The 14,972-nt window shown below is 42.7% G+C and overlaps 1 protein-coding gene across 3 annotated transcripts in view; it reads left to right on the top strand.

Moving 5' to 3' along the window:
• Positions 1-927: 927 nt before the first annotated feature.
• Positions 928-14,972, top strand: part of SMAD1 (SMAD family member 1) — a 51,845-nt gene continuing 37,800 nt past the window's right edge. The window contains exon 1 of one of the 3 annotated variants that reach the window (XM_063336706.1): positions 928-1,033. The gene's annotated coding sequence lies outside the window, so the exon portion shown is untranslated. Of the gene's footprint in view, positions 1,034-2,727; positions 2,983-3,059; positions 3,228-14,972 lie in introns of those variants that run through there. The other 2 variants (XM_063336703.1, XM_063336704.1) reach the window with 2 other exon arrangements.

Raw genomic sequence — 14,972 nt, 5'->3', positions numbered from 1 at the left:
GCCCCAACTCCATTAAAATTCTGGTTCGCAGGCCTTATGGCTGATGGTGTCATTGGATTGTACACCTAATCTGATGAAAAGTCAGGCTGTTTACAGAAGGGATGATTCTTCTCTTTCTTCATTGCCTCAGCCTCGCAGCCTGTTTTCCTTGCCCCAGTCTGAAGGATCATGTAGTTGCAGAGTAAAAAGATGGGGAAAAAAGTTATCTGTCGCCTATGGAGATAGCACAGTTACGCAGCCCAATGCAGAGGAGGAACACTGTTGTAGGAGTAGCATCAAGCTAGATAACCAGGTGTACCTGCCCCTCTGCTCTCCTTTTTTCAGTTTCCCCGTGTTATTCAGAAAAGCTATGCAGATGCTAATGATGTTTAATTAGGATATATTAAAAGTACCCTGTGGAGTTAGAAGTGGTGAATGTAGAAGTTAGACACCTACTACTCACACACAGAGTAATGGGTTTGGACAGTTAGCTATGAGTTGCACATCCTAAAGTGGGCTGCAGACTTGAAGTTTTGACTCGGCTGTGTCAAGAACAGCCCGGCCAGGGGGGACCAGGGAAGCCTCGTGGCAGATTTGACCATGGCACACTGTTTCTGCTTTCCTTCTGCTCATCTCACACCAGTGATCTGTCTGAAGCCAGTTCTAACCAGCTCTCTCCAGAGCAACTGTTCCAGTTATTAAACATCAGCAAAAGGCTGGACTAGGCTGCTTTATAGCCCTTTTTAGGTAAAGGAGCATATTAATGTGATCCTCCCCAAGCCTCACTGTAAGTAGAAAATAATTTAATTCTCTCATGCCGAAGCGAACCAACCAGTCAACCCTAACAACAACAAAAGCAGTAAAAACGTAGTTCTAACAAGACACCTGACAAACTGCAGTGCTTCCCTAATTATCTTCTTGTCATATCTGTTTAGTGTGAATCATGCACTGAAGAGATACCCGAGCAACAAGGATCCAGCGGATGGAGCTTGCTGTCTGCCCCAGTCCTGCCAAGTCAGCCAGCTGATCAGAGCAGAGCAGAGCTTGGGCACACGTAAGGCCTTTTCCATTTATTTCTCTCCCTGAGGCTGTATCACTGAGACCGCCGAGCTCTTGAGGCAGATACTACTGCTGCATCCGCCACTCTTGACCCAGGACACTTGGCCCTGATTTGAGCACTACCACGGTACAAAAACCAGTAGCAGCCTCACGTTTCTTCTGTGCCTTGCTTGCAAATATCTTCATTACATTGACAACATTTACAAGCATTTTAGTTTGTCTAGAGACAAAGCTTTACCGGGTGTATCTGCAGCCCAGTGCTGCACTGTATCTGTGCGCGATTGCACATAAAAAGTTTACGTGCTAACTGTAATTGCCTACAGTACAACCACAAAATATAAGTTAAAGCTGATTACCAAAGTTCACTCATCCTGAATCATTTAAGGTTCAAAACTTAAGCAGTAAAATACTAATTTTATTTCAGGCTTCCCCCCATCCATCTGGGCATCATTCTGTTCCTCACTACGCTTCTGTTGCGGCATGCTACCCAACAACATAAATAGTACAATTTACCTGTTTGCAATTTATTTAGTATTTACGTGACAAAGAAACAGATGGATTTTAGATTATGAAGTTAGAAAGAAGCGCTGATAACCTCACAGCTGTAAAGCTGGGTATTTTTTCCTGTTGCTGTCATGCTCCTTCTGTGACCTTGGGCAAGCCATTCCAGTTCTGTGTCTTCAGACTGGTAATGCAGCTGGGTGGGCAGGTGGGGAAGCCCAGGAGTACTGTTCCTCTGGTACAGCTCGCAGGCCCTTAACTTTTCTGGGCCTCAGTTTTGCTGGGGTTTAAAATGAGGTTAATACCACACCTAGAACTTCATAGACATGTGAAAATTCACTGGCGTAAGTATAGAGATGTCATTATGCCGGTACAGGTGTATCGTAATATTTTGCCATGTAGAAACATCTTGCACTTGTTACTTCATATCTCCTTCCAGGAATGATGACTGGGTAGAAGCCAAAGTGTAAGTTAAATAATCAGTTTCGGTTCAGTCCTACTTGTGCTACGCTCATCTGCGGACTGTAAAGATTCCTGTAAACATGGTAGGCAAGGGAGACTCACGGTTCCTCAGGGGGGCTGCAGACTTTCAGCCAGATCCACTTTCAGAGCAGACACTGGCAAATTCAAGCGGAGTTCAAATTCATTTCAAGAGGGCCGTAGGGGTGAGACTTCGTTACTACATATCTGATTGCACAAGAAACCTTTAATAGGTTTACTTGCATAAATTAGGAGTAACTGCAACAGCACCTATGGCCAGGATGAGGTCCACATGTACAGGACCTGGGAATAGAGAGAGGTCTGTTATTACTTCAATATTAAGAATAGACCGTCAAGGAGTGAATCACCTGTAAGCAAGAGGCAGGATGAAATCCAGTTCAATCAGAGCGTTGCAGGAATTAACTTTAATTGCGATTCTCACAGTATTTGGAGCTTTCTCTAAAGCCTCAGCAGCTGGAGCATCTCAGCCGCGCTCCAGCGAGTACACAAGCGCCTTTTAAACCTCCCCCAGCCTCGAGGCCGGGCCCTTGGGGACCTCCCCGAACCCCGAGGCCGGGCCCTTGGGGCTCCGACACCGGGACGGGGTAGGCTTTAGCCCCCCCCGAGCTCCCGGCCGCTCTCCCGCCCCCGGGGGGCGGCCGCTCGCCGGTGTCGGCGGGTTGAGCGCTGCCGTCGGGGCCCGGCGGTAGTGGGCGGTAATTTGGCGAGGATCCCTTGGCGGGCCGGCGGCGTGCGTGTGTGTGCGTGTGTCGGCGAGCGGCGCTGGCAGCCGGCGGGGCCGGGCCGGGCCGAGCGGAGCGGAGCGGCGGCCCCGACTGCCTGACGCCAGCCGAAGGCACAGCATCGATCCCGGCGCGGAGGCCAGCGCGGGCGCGGGGCTGCCCGCCGGCGGCGCGGAGCCCCCCGCCCCGGCTCCCCCCTTCACCGCCCGCCCGACAGCCGGTAACAACTTCGCGTCCCCTCGTCTCTCCCCGCCGCCCTCCTCCTCCTCCCCCCAGCTCCCGCCGGGGGGTCCCCGGGGCGGGGGCACCACACCGGGTCGGGCCGGGCGGAGCGGCTCCTCTCCGCGCCGCGAAGGGAGCGCGGCTCCGCTCTTCTCCTCCCCGGCATGATGGCGTCCCTCCGGCAGCTCCGGGGAGACCCGTGGCCGCTTCTCCGCTCGGCCGCTGCCGGCTGGAAGTTTGTGGGTAGGTGCCGCGTCGGGCCCGGCGGGAGGGAGAGCCCTCCGCCGCCGCCGGGAAGCCGCCCTCCGCCGCCGCCGAACCCGCCGCGGGGCCGCGCCGCAGCCGCCGCCCGGCCCCGTCCCCATTGTGCGCCCCGCGGGGGGACCCGGCCGGAGGGGGCAAATGCCCCCCTTTAGGTTTTTTTGGGGGCAAAAGCTCTTCGCCCCCTCCCTCGGCCGATCCGTATCCCTGTTCTTTTCATATGGTGGTTCCCCCCCGCCCACGCTTTCTTTCTTTCCGCAGCCCCCTTCCCCTCCTATCTTTTTTTTTTCTTCTTTTTAATGACAAATCTCTGCTTAGAGGTCAAGGAAAGTTCACTTATTATTTTTTTTTTCCTTCTCCTCCCTATTAGAAGGTTTGCGTGCATGAGATTTTGCCCTCCTCAATGTAGTTTCTTCATATATGTGGGCTCTACAGCCATATAATCTTATCCTGAATATAGATCTTTAAAGCTTATTAAAATTTACTGGTGTGGAAATATTCAGTCATGCATTCGAAAGGATCTGGGCCAAATCCTGACTTTTTTTTTTTTATAAATTGAAGTCAGTGGGAGTTCTGACTGAGGAAGTGTTGCTGTGCCTGCTCTTTTGTTAGTAGATCAATCTGAAGAAGATCTGTGGTCTGACCTTACAGTTTGCTTTTATGGTGTCTGAATAATAGGAGCTTATTCTGAAAAAATAATCTTTACTTAGGTGTATTTTAGGAAAAAATGATACACATTGCATGTAAAAAAGATAACAGTTTTATTTGGGAAAGAAGTATTGTTAGATCCAGGTGGGGAGGAGTGAAAGTAAATGTGTGTTTCAGATACAAGCAAATGGAAAAGATCATTGTGTGAAACTGTCAGTGTTTAATGGATGTCAGTGTTTAAAGATATGGCATCTTGAAACTAACATGCTTAGGAAAAAGCTGTATTTCAAACATGTCACAGCTGATAGTTCAAATCTCTTCTCTACACAGAGAAGTCGAGAAAACTTTTTTTTTTCCCCTGAATAGCTATATGTATTTTTAAGCAGCATTCAAGAATAAGACTAAAAACTGAAACTAACCTAGTCCATAGAGACCACTTTTCTTTGCAAGCGTGAGTGCCTGTAAATCTGCTAGGCTTCATGTGGCTAACTGCCGGCACCTTGTCCTGTCAAACAATAGGAGCAAATCATGTGAGGGAACCTGAGGTATTAACAATGACTTAATATTTTTCTTTTACTTGTCAGTAATTACTCTCCTGAATTATGGGAGATGAGTTTGTTGGTTGTGACTGATTAATACTCATTTTATTTTTCCATTGAACCAGAGCAGCGCTATGAAGCTTTTCAGGGGTTCTCACTGGATTTTAGTGCAAGTTTTGAGTGCTCATTTCTTTACTGTGACTGGAAGAGTATTAGTATGAAAATGAAAGATTTCTAGCCCTTTTTGAAGTCCTTGCTTTGGTCTTAGGGATGAAATCTTGCACTTTACTTCGGACTGTAAGTAGGCGCTTGAGAGAAATTTCCCTTGATTTGGGTGATCCAGAAGCCTTCCACAGCTACCAGAGAGGATTGGTTCAAGGCATGATCAGGTTACCCTGAGGGTAGGGATTTGTCCTTCCTTCGGTTTTGACCCCATCAACCATTGGGTATGTAATCAAATACATTTTTCCCTACCCTGTCTTGTTCAACTTGCCTTTTTGTGTACCCTTGAAGATGTGATGACCCAATACATTTGAGAAAAGTGACTGAATAAACAGATGGAGATCTTTCTGTTTCTGTATAAATATTAACTATCAAATCAAATGTTTGAAAGCTGATGAGTTTAGTGTTTGCTTTTCCTCTGTAGTTTGAACATAAAGTAAAGCATTGAACGTAAAGAAAAGCAATACAAAGGTTAATGAAAGTGCTACTTATGTTTCTGAATACTGGGAAATTATTCAGATTAAATCACGAGTTTCTTTGCTTGGTATGAAGATTTAAATTTAAAAAATGAAGGGGTTGTGACTTTTTTTTAAATGAAATGTGAATGCATGGCATATTACATATAGCCAGTGTTCTGCTCTGTGAAGCCCAAGTTGTGTGTGTAAAATAAAAGCTCATTTGAGTAGTCTTACAAGCCTAATGGAGGCATCATCTCAGCTTTATAAATAATGTAAGTTGTGTATAATGTGGAGCCCCCAGAGACTGCAGAGAAAGCATCATTACCAGCCTTTTCAACCTGCTGGAGATCTTAAATTGATTTACAGCACTGAACTGGTGCAAAATGATACATCAGGATGACACAGGGTCAACCTGTAAAAGTCTGTGATGTGAGCCCGTTAGTTCAGTCATCATAATTAAACCATATTATGAGGGCAGCGAAGCAAGTGTCTGTGACATGTCCCATTGTGCTTCAGATATGGGTGGTTTAAGAATCAAATAAAGAGAGCACCGTGTTTATTATTTAAGTTATGCAAAGAGTAGTTGAAATTAAAGCTTGTGGCCCTGTGAAGAATAAATGCTGAACCAATTTAGGTTGACTCTTAACCCCTCTCTTGCAGTCATTAGTAACTGAAACAGATGAAGGTATGTGCAGCTTGGAGGTGTGTGTGTGGGGGGGAGTGGTTGTGAGTGAATCTCTCTGAATTTTATATATCCTTTCTCAAGCCTCAAAATCAGCTAGACTTTACCTGCAGACTGTGCTATCAGATATCAAAGGGACAAACAGGCAAACAAGCTCATTGTTTGGGCTTTTTTTGTTTTTTTCCCCTAGTATTTTTATCTTACTAAAGTTTGTTACTACCTCTTGAAATGTTCCTGCAGATTGGAGTTCTTGTGTAAGACAGAGCATCTTAGTCGTATCTTGAACTATATGACCAAACTTATTTTAGAACACACACTGTAATTTTGAATATGGGTTGGCATAGGTCACTGCTTTTCTTAGTGAAGGCAACTGTGGCTTCAGATTCATGTTTCTGCTCTAAGTAGCTCAGAAAGTAGCATGCCACAGATTTATTGTATACTAAACATCTTAGGTCTTGCTTTTTCTGCTGATAAAATCAGTGTGAAGTATTTCGAGAAAATCCTGCTAAAACTCCTTTTTCTTCTTTCTACTAGTCAATGTGCTGCTTCATGATTTGAGGGTTTTGCATGTATTAGTGGTTAAACCAACTCTTCATACCTGAATTGGTATGAACTCTGCACTGCATCTCCTGAGCCTCTCCCAGCCAAGAAAGAAACATCTCTTATTTTTAGTCACAAATGTAACTAAAAAAAATGATTTTGAGGAATACAAGAGAAGCAGAGAAAATAAATGGTCACTAGTGGTGAGAAAGCCATTAGTTTCCAGGCTCCAGTTGCATCTCAACAGGATGTGCTTTAGCTGAGGTGCTTTTGGAGTGGCAGATAAAAGAAGTAAAGCTCAGTTTTGGGTGTGGTGTCTTATAAAATGTGGATATCGAGCTCTCTTCTGCTGTGTGGATGCAGATGAATACATGAACCTTATTGAAGAGAGACATAAAATCTGTGAAAATGAAAGTTGCTTGATGGTTAATGAAGAGATTCTACTAATATTTGTGTTTGGGTTTTTTTGTTTGTTTTAACTTCTGGTTTAAGTTTTGATGACAAACTCACCCGGTTGTGCTTTCAGAGCAGAGAAAGGTCTGTTCTGCCCATAAGAACTGCACTTGTTTCCCTCTAGTTGCTGCAGACTAGTATTCTTCCACTGGCCTTTCTTCTGTGTATAGTCATGTCTCAAAAAATTGAATGCATGAAAGTCTTAATAAAGATGATCTGCAGTTCCTGGAAGTTTACCTTTGAAGTTTACTGAACAGAAAATTCAAGTTTAAAACATAAACACCAAACTGGCAAGTGGGGCTTGAAATGCTGGTGACTTAAAGGCTCATCTACACAAGCATCTTGCACTTCTCTAGCTGTTTTGCTCAAGCTACTACGACGTAACTTTAGGTCTTTAGATTTTTATGTTAGAACAGTGGATTTTGCTTGGGATGGGAAAGAAGTTATTTTAAGTTGATACTTTTTAATTGATAGACTTGTATCCCTGCAGGCTGTTGTATAACTATTTCCATTAGAATATTGCGATTTTTCAAGATTCAAAACAACCAGAGAAAATGTTAGATTGGGCCTTTTGTGAAGGGCTTTGCAGAGGGTGGATTCAGGGGTGAGGAGAAGGACGCTCTTAGCTGCTAATGGCTGCCACAAAGATCCCTATCCTCCTCCTCGGACAAATGTTAATTTGCATTACAGAAGCTTTTCGGGTTTGTGTGGATTTGAGGGGGGGTCGTCTTTGTTTTTTAACAGGATAGAGAAGCCAAACATTTCATAAAATAAACAGTCTAGTTCTAAGGAAGGCAAAGCATTTTCCAGAATGAACCCAGGTTGTACGGGATCTCTCCCTGCTTCAGTTTTATGCCTGCATGTGTTGACCTTGGAAGTGCCTCGCAGTTGAATAGGAACGAAGACCTACACTACTTCTCATTAAACTGTGTGAGGTCAGCTATTCAGTGCACCTAAGGCTGAACTCTACTGAGTTGTGTAGGTGGGTCCATTTTATTATTTTTTTTATTATTATTTTGAGGAAGAAGGGAGGATGTGTATCAGGTACGCTGGCTCTGGGATTGCTACGGTGGAAGTGTTGTGCAGCTGTGTGATCACAGTGCTGCCCCCTGATAGCCGTTTACGAAGGGTTTTCTACCAGTATGGATTCCTTTACTCAGTTGTACTCTTCTTGCGAGTGCTGTATCTTGGGAGCCCGCATAAAAGCTGAGTTTAGATCAAGACTTGAAGGGTTGTTTTTTTTCCCCTCTAGACTTGCCAGTGTGGGAACCTGACCAGTACAGCTATTCGGGACACTTGCACAATTCAGTCATTCTAACCTAGCTATGTAATTGTTCTGGATTATATGTCACTTTTATTTCAATATGGGATATCCACTTGGGAGGGTGATATCAGCATAGATGTCACCAGTCTTTCTCATTTTGTTCTTCCCCCACCCTTTCCCTAGCATGCACAGGCGAAGTCTGGAGTACAAGGAGGAAAACAAATTATTTTTAAACATGCCTTTATATAAGTCATTATATTTAGGCACTGTTTAAAGCGGTATCATCCAAAGGCAACTATTATGTTGACTTGGCATGTAAGCAAATCATTAATGTGGTTCACCAGTGATTTCTGAAGCATTATTTCATATTTCTGTGCTTATAAAGGGAATGCTCTTCCCAACATGGCAGCAGATGAGACTGAATAAGTCAGTATAGACAGTCTGAATTATAGCACTTAATGGTATTCAGAAGTATTTAACTTGCAAGTTTTTGTCATTAAAGTCATTAAAATGCCAATCCACATCAGAGTGATCTATGGACTATCAGTCCAATATTGGGTAACTTGGAACCTGTTAAATTTTTTTTACAATGCTAAAGTGATTATAGACAGAATCGCGAGAGTTTTCACTGTCTCCTTGCTTCTGCCTCCAGTATGGGTGTAAGAATCATGCCTACCCTCCAGTTTTGGCTGATGAACTTTCTTTCAGTACTGGTAACTTTTGTTAGAGGGGAAGCTGAAAATGTATCCTCTTAATACAGACTTTGTGCATGAGTAGAAGTTGGATTTCAGGATTTACAGTGTTACAGAGTTTCTTCTACAGAGGTTGCAAGACTGATGTGTTTAAAAACTTGTCTAGGTAGATGACAGCAAGAAAGCCCATGTGCACACAGAACTAACACTGGACGCTTATGTAGCAGGTCAAAAAGTTTTTTATGAATTCAGAGAATCCTTTATGTTCACATTGCTTGGGGCATACAGTGAACATAGTCGATCATACTTTTGCTTGCTTTCCTTCCTCACTTTGTTCAATATTGGGAATTAATATCTCATTCTTCTGTGTTTACGTGAAAGACTGATTTACTGATGTATTTTTCTTCTAAGTCATTTCAGACTTCTGATTTCAAGCATTTTAAGGCATCGTCAGTAACAGCAGCATTCTGTCTGGCATAGTGTGATGAAACGAGGGCATGAGACTCTTAAAGGTATCTTATTCTTACACTGGTATATACGTAGGGATACTCACACTTGATAGGTATGCTGTATGTGCATGTGCATGTATGAATGCCTAAATTAATTTAACTTTCAACAGCAGTGAATGTTATTTGGATCAGATAAAGGTAGACTAAACCTATATATAGTTGAGAAGAGCCTGTAAATTTATCAAGGTGTGTGTATGTAATAACTATTTATATATAAATACTTCAATGCTTAAAAGCATAAAATCAGTGTTGGTTAAAGATGAAGTAAATAACTGGAGAATCATGTTGCAACAAATTGTGGCTTCCACTTAAGTGTGTTTCTGAGGGTGATAGGAGGAGGAAACATCTGCTGTTTGGTCAGATGCTGTTAATTAGTTGCATATTTCACTTTATTCTACCAATATATTTCACCTTCGTATCTGTTAGGTTTCATTTGAATATTGACCTGGGAGGAATTAAAGCAATGTCCTTGCTGTCTTGCGTTTCTCTTACTAGTAAGTACTTTCATTGCGCTGACATGTTGAGGGACAAAATATGTGGCATGTAACTAGCTGTATTTCCTGAGGCAGTGGAAAGAGGGGTCTCAAAAACTTTCTCCAATACAAATTTGGAAGCATGTGTGTGTGAGAGAGAGAGAGAGGGTGGAAGGTGGTGTGGAACTGACACCTCCTGCTGTTTCACTTGATGATTTAATTCTCTGTGGTGTCTCTGTAAATTATAAAGCTGAAGAATAGCAAAAGTGTATGAGTTGGGGTTTTTTGCTGTTGGTTTTGTTTTGTTTTGTTTTTTTTTAACTCTTTGTCCTTCTTTTCTTTGTAGCCCTCCCAAGCTGTTGCAAAACAAACTCTGCAAGTGTTTTGGTAGGACAAAAGCGTTGGCAGAACACATTTGCTCACTGTTGGCCAGTTGCCTTTTTCACAAGCATTTCTGTGCTGTGTTGTATGAAACAAGAAAGTTACTTTCAAGCTAGGCCTCTAGCACCTGTTCATGAGTGTAGATTCTACTTACAGGTCCTGAAAGGTTACTGGAAGTGCTTCATCAATAAAACACAGTTCTATTTGATGAAAGGTCTTTCTCTTGATATCGAAATGCTGCATTGTGAAATTTGACCTGTTTTTACCACTGTTATGTTTTCCTGACTGGAATCTACTTTGGGGAAGGCAGTTCTGATTTGTTTTTATTTTAACCTAGGGTGGTCTTTCTCTCTTCAGGTTAGTACAACTACAAGTTGCCTAATGATTTTCTTTTTTCCCCTCTGTTGACCTTACTCCATGTATATTAAAATAAGTCAATCCGTCTTGCCTTTGCAGATAGGCTGGGAGGCAAACAGTTCGTGAACATGACAAGGGTTGGTCAGGGTTGCGTAAGGTATCTAGTGCTATAATGATGAGCATGGTATGGAAACCTCAGTAGCCCACAAGCAGTGAAAAAAGGGGTGGAAAAGTGACTTTTTACCAGGGCTGTATCTGAAGCAAGGTGACAACGATTAGGACAGACGACTTGTATTTTAATGGGATGGAGCCATACATGAAGCCAAACTTAAAGGGTGCAAACAGTGAAGGAAGGATGAGTGAAGCAACTCAGAAGCCTTCTGTATGCTTTGAAAATATTCTAAAAGTTATGTAAAATTTGGAGAGGGGTTATTTCTCGTGATGTTTTTCTCTGCTTTGCTTTCTGCTCTCTCTGCTTTATATTTGAAATTCTTAAAAGAAGTACAGTAAGGTCACAGGGCGTTTTAAATAGGACTTGGTGAAGTGGTCAAAATCAGGGAAGGAAAGTGATCAGATTGATATTTTCACCATAATTAATGAGAGTCTATTCTTTGTAGAATTCTGGACAAATTTTCTATCCTCTGTTGAAATGTGTGATTTTTGGTTAATATCGCTGAATCCATTGAGTTTGACTTTCTGGTAAAAATGCTGTATTACCTTAAAAAGCAGTTCTCTCGTGACTCTGCCTGTGCACAGCAAATAGGGCATAGTCTCTACCTCTCTCTACTAGCGCTTGATGTGATTTTGTAGTATGCCAAGGCATATGCAGTTCTCCTGAACCAATTGTTTTTCTGAATTGGGACAGGATGGTTGAGATTGGAAGGAACCTCTGGAGGTCATCTGGTCCAACCTTCTGCTCACACAGGGCCACCTGCATTGCCCAGGACCATGTCCGGATGGCTTCTTTTTTTCCAGTTGTATGACAACAGCATTATTGTTTTGTTGCAACAGCAATGAAAGTAGATTTGAAATTTGCCTAGACCTTCTCATAGACCTGACAGCATGTACATGATGGCTTCAGGGATTGTTAAATGCATAAAATGGTTACACTGGTTTAATTTTAAATGTGTAGTCTTTCAGGAATCTCGCACACATCTAAAGTCTGTGCTTCCCGGCACAGGGAAGGAAGATGGGGGAGATAAGGGAGACAGAGACTCAACTTGTGTGGCTTTACTGAGGTCTCACCATGAACCTCCAATGTTCAGGACCAGAGTTTCATCTCCCTTCACACAGTCCCTCTTGTCGTCAGACACTTCTGCCTTTTTATTACTGAGGAGACAGACAGATAGATAGATGGATGATAAAACAGACATTGTTTATGTCTTCATCCCTTTTCTACTAATTACCTGGTGAATGCAGTGATGAACTGCGCTATTTTGAAAAATGTGAATTTTGACCTTGCTGAATGTCTCGGAAAACCTGGCTTACATATAGGTTGCCATCTCGGCTATTACAGTTTCCTGTTTTGCATTTTTGCCCGCTGCTGGCTTTACAGTCTGGCATACTTAATAACAGGCCCTTTATTATTCATGCTAGCTAGTGTCAGTGTTAAGTGCTTCCACTTGAATGTAGTAGGCAAAGGAAAAGTCTTTGTCTTTATTGACCTAAAAACTTAAGATAATGTAATTATAGTTTCTGTAATGTGTCGCATTAGATTTTGTCTGGAAAATATTTTATAAATACTTTAGCTGAAAACTCTGTAGTGTGTGGTATTTTTTGACAAACGGATATGAAATTACTCTTCTTTTTTTCCTGAAGTTTGCTGTCTAGTTACCTAAAGCAGAAGACAGTGGTAGCAGAGGGGCTGAAGTGCTTGCTAGAGCGTTCAGTTATTCAGAACCAGCTAGGGCAGAGCTCGTTGCTCTGGGGATGAGATGCGGTTTTGCAAATCGACTGAAGTGCTCATGTCTGAGTGTGAGCTAATCTTTGTTCTGGATATCATTTAAAATTAGGGGGGTGGCAGCTCCACAAGATGGAGAGAACTCTTAACAGTTTGGCTCCTCTCAACCCCAGCCGCAGATTTCTTAGCGTATGCTGGCTGGGGGACTTTGATTCTCATCCTGCTCTAAGCTGATCCAGCTGTTCTGCAGAACATTATTTTTGTTGTTGTTTTTGCCAGGTTAGGAAGGTGAATTGGCTGACAGACTGTAAGCAGGGAGGAAATGATGTTGGAGTACCAAAGCTGGCACAAGGGAGCAAAGGGAAACCTTTTCTCTTTGGGTGGGAGCAAGCTGTTAGGGCTGCTCATCTGCTTGTGGACCTGTGACCTTGCTGGCCCAAGGCAGCTGTTGGAGGTAGCCAGTTGTAAACGAGTACTATAGTACTCCCAGATGAAGACTTCCTTAATATGCTTGCCAAGGAAAGGTCTAATTTACAGGGTTTTTTCCCAGATACTTATGTTGGTGATTAGCATGGTGAGGCTAGACTGCCAACAGTTACGTCAGTCACAAAGCCCCAGTGTAGTTATATTGGCAGCAAAATGACAATGATTAATGATACAGCATATTTTATGGGGGGTGAGGGAGGATGGACAGGGAGGAACACTTAAACAAGCTTTTCTGGTCAAGTGCTGTTTTGCTGGTATAAACTGCAAGCTATATTAGAAATGTTTTTCTAGTTTAATGCAACCGTATGTGCAGAGCACATCTAGTGCATGTTCTGTGTGAGACAGGACAAATGTTTTTCCTCATGGGGAAAAGAATGTCCTCCAAGTTTAACTTCTTAGCAGTAGAAATTGTCTTTTACTCTTTAGAGGATTAAATAACTTGAAACAGCTGGCAGACCAGGTACTGTTAGCATCATTATCAAGAAACTAGAGAAAAAGCTAAATATTAAATCTATTAAAAACCCTTCTGTAAAAGCAAGCTGCTGTTACCAGAAACCACTGCTAGTAAAGAAAATTAAGGCACCTGAAGATGATATGTGCTGTAAGCGAAGTCACTGCTTGTAGCTTTCCTGGGTTCTGCACCACTGCATAACTAATTTTGAAATTTTTGGCTTTCAATCCACTTTTCTCAAAAGAAATTTAGAAAGCACTTGTTTTAATGGTATATGGTAAATGTGTTTAAAACCTCCTACTTTTTCTTGTTACTGCTGGCTATTTAACATCTACTAATATTGCGTCTTTGTAATATGTTTCTTAACTTCAAGGAATTGAGTTATCTACGAGTTTAAAATCCAAACTTTAGGTATTTTCCCTAGTGGCAGTGCTGGAGCAAGCTTCTTGCTTAGTTCCCTGTAGCCTTCTGCTATGTCAAGGAACTATCCAGACCCTTGGGAACCCAACTCTAATATTTTTTTTCCTCTGGCTACGGGTTTCTTTGAAATTCTGTTCTGTGCAAAAAATGCCACCTAATATAAGTGGCATAAACACTCCAGGGCTTGTTTATTACAGTTTAGTGGATAACTGTTCCCTTTGCCCTTGTCCCCACTAGTTTATCAGCTATGACTCCTGCTCATGGTCAGACCCAGTGTGTCTCCTGTGGTTTGTGAACTGGGAGCAATTGAGAACTGGGAGTGCTGGTGGTAGGCTGCTTTGGCTGAAATCTTGTATTTCTGAGTATAGGCAGGTTTCCACCACACCGTTGCCTAGCTTCTTGCCTCCCCTGACTTGGGACATGAGGGCTCTGAGTCTTCAGGCCAGCCAGCAGTCAGGGTCGTTTGAGCCTAAAGGCTTATTATCTCGGAACTGGGGAGTACTGGTTTCAGCCCCGGAATTAAAGGCATCTAGATTGTCATCTTAAAGCCAAGGAGTCTTAAATCTGTGTGTGCTCTTTTTGTGTGCTAGCTTTCAGCCTTTCAGAATTAAGTCGCCTTGGAAAGCTGCAAGTCCTGGAAGTTCATCCTTGCAGTCTCACTTCATGATGTATTCAGGGCTTGGAGTCCTTCTGTCCTCTGTAATAAGACAGCTATGACTCTTTATTCAGTAGCAGGCAGCAGTGGAAAATTTAGGAAGCATTATGGCTGTTTTAGCTAGCCTGCTGCTGACCGTGCAGAGCATGTGGTGTTCAGCAAATACTGTCTTCTGGTGTCTCAGCTGTAAGATTGCAGTACTGCAACTTTGCAAAATCTGAATTTTGAAACTTTAAACTGATCTTGGAAAATTACGGTGGAGTGAATAATAAGTTGCCTTAATTCCATATGCAGAATCATATAGGTTCTGTTAATAAAAAGAGCTTGCAGATAAGGAAGGGGTACTAAGTCATTATTTATGTGGCTTGATTCCTCTTCCAAAATCATAAAAAGCTTACAGATAACCAGGGGATCAGATAGATAGATTACAGCCATTTTCTCGTGTTGTAAAACTTCCGTATTCCCGGTAAGCAATGTAGGAGGATATCTCCCACTTCCTTTCAAGCTATGTGGTTGCCAAGTGCTGTATGAACTATCAGTTCCTATCTGTGGGTTGAAGCCTTTGTACAAAACCCCCCAAAGCCTTGATCTCAGGAA

Source organism: Chroicocephalus ridibundus, chromosome 5 (genome assembly GCF_963924245.1).
Source record: "Chroicocephalus ridibundus chromosome 5, bChrRid1.1, whole genome shotgun sequence".
Classification (NCBI taxonomy): domain Eukaryota; kingdom Metazoa; phylum Chordata; class Aves; order Charadriiformes; family Laridae; genus Chroicocephalus; species Chroicocephalus ridibundus.
Note: the sequence above shows the minus strand (reverse complement) of the source record. Positions and strands in the feature narration are given on the sequence as shown.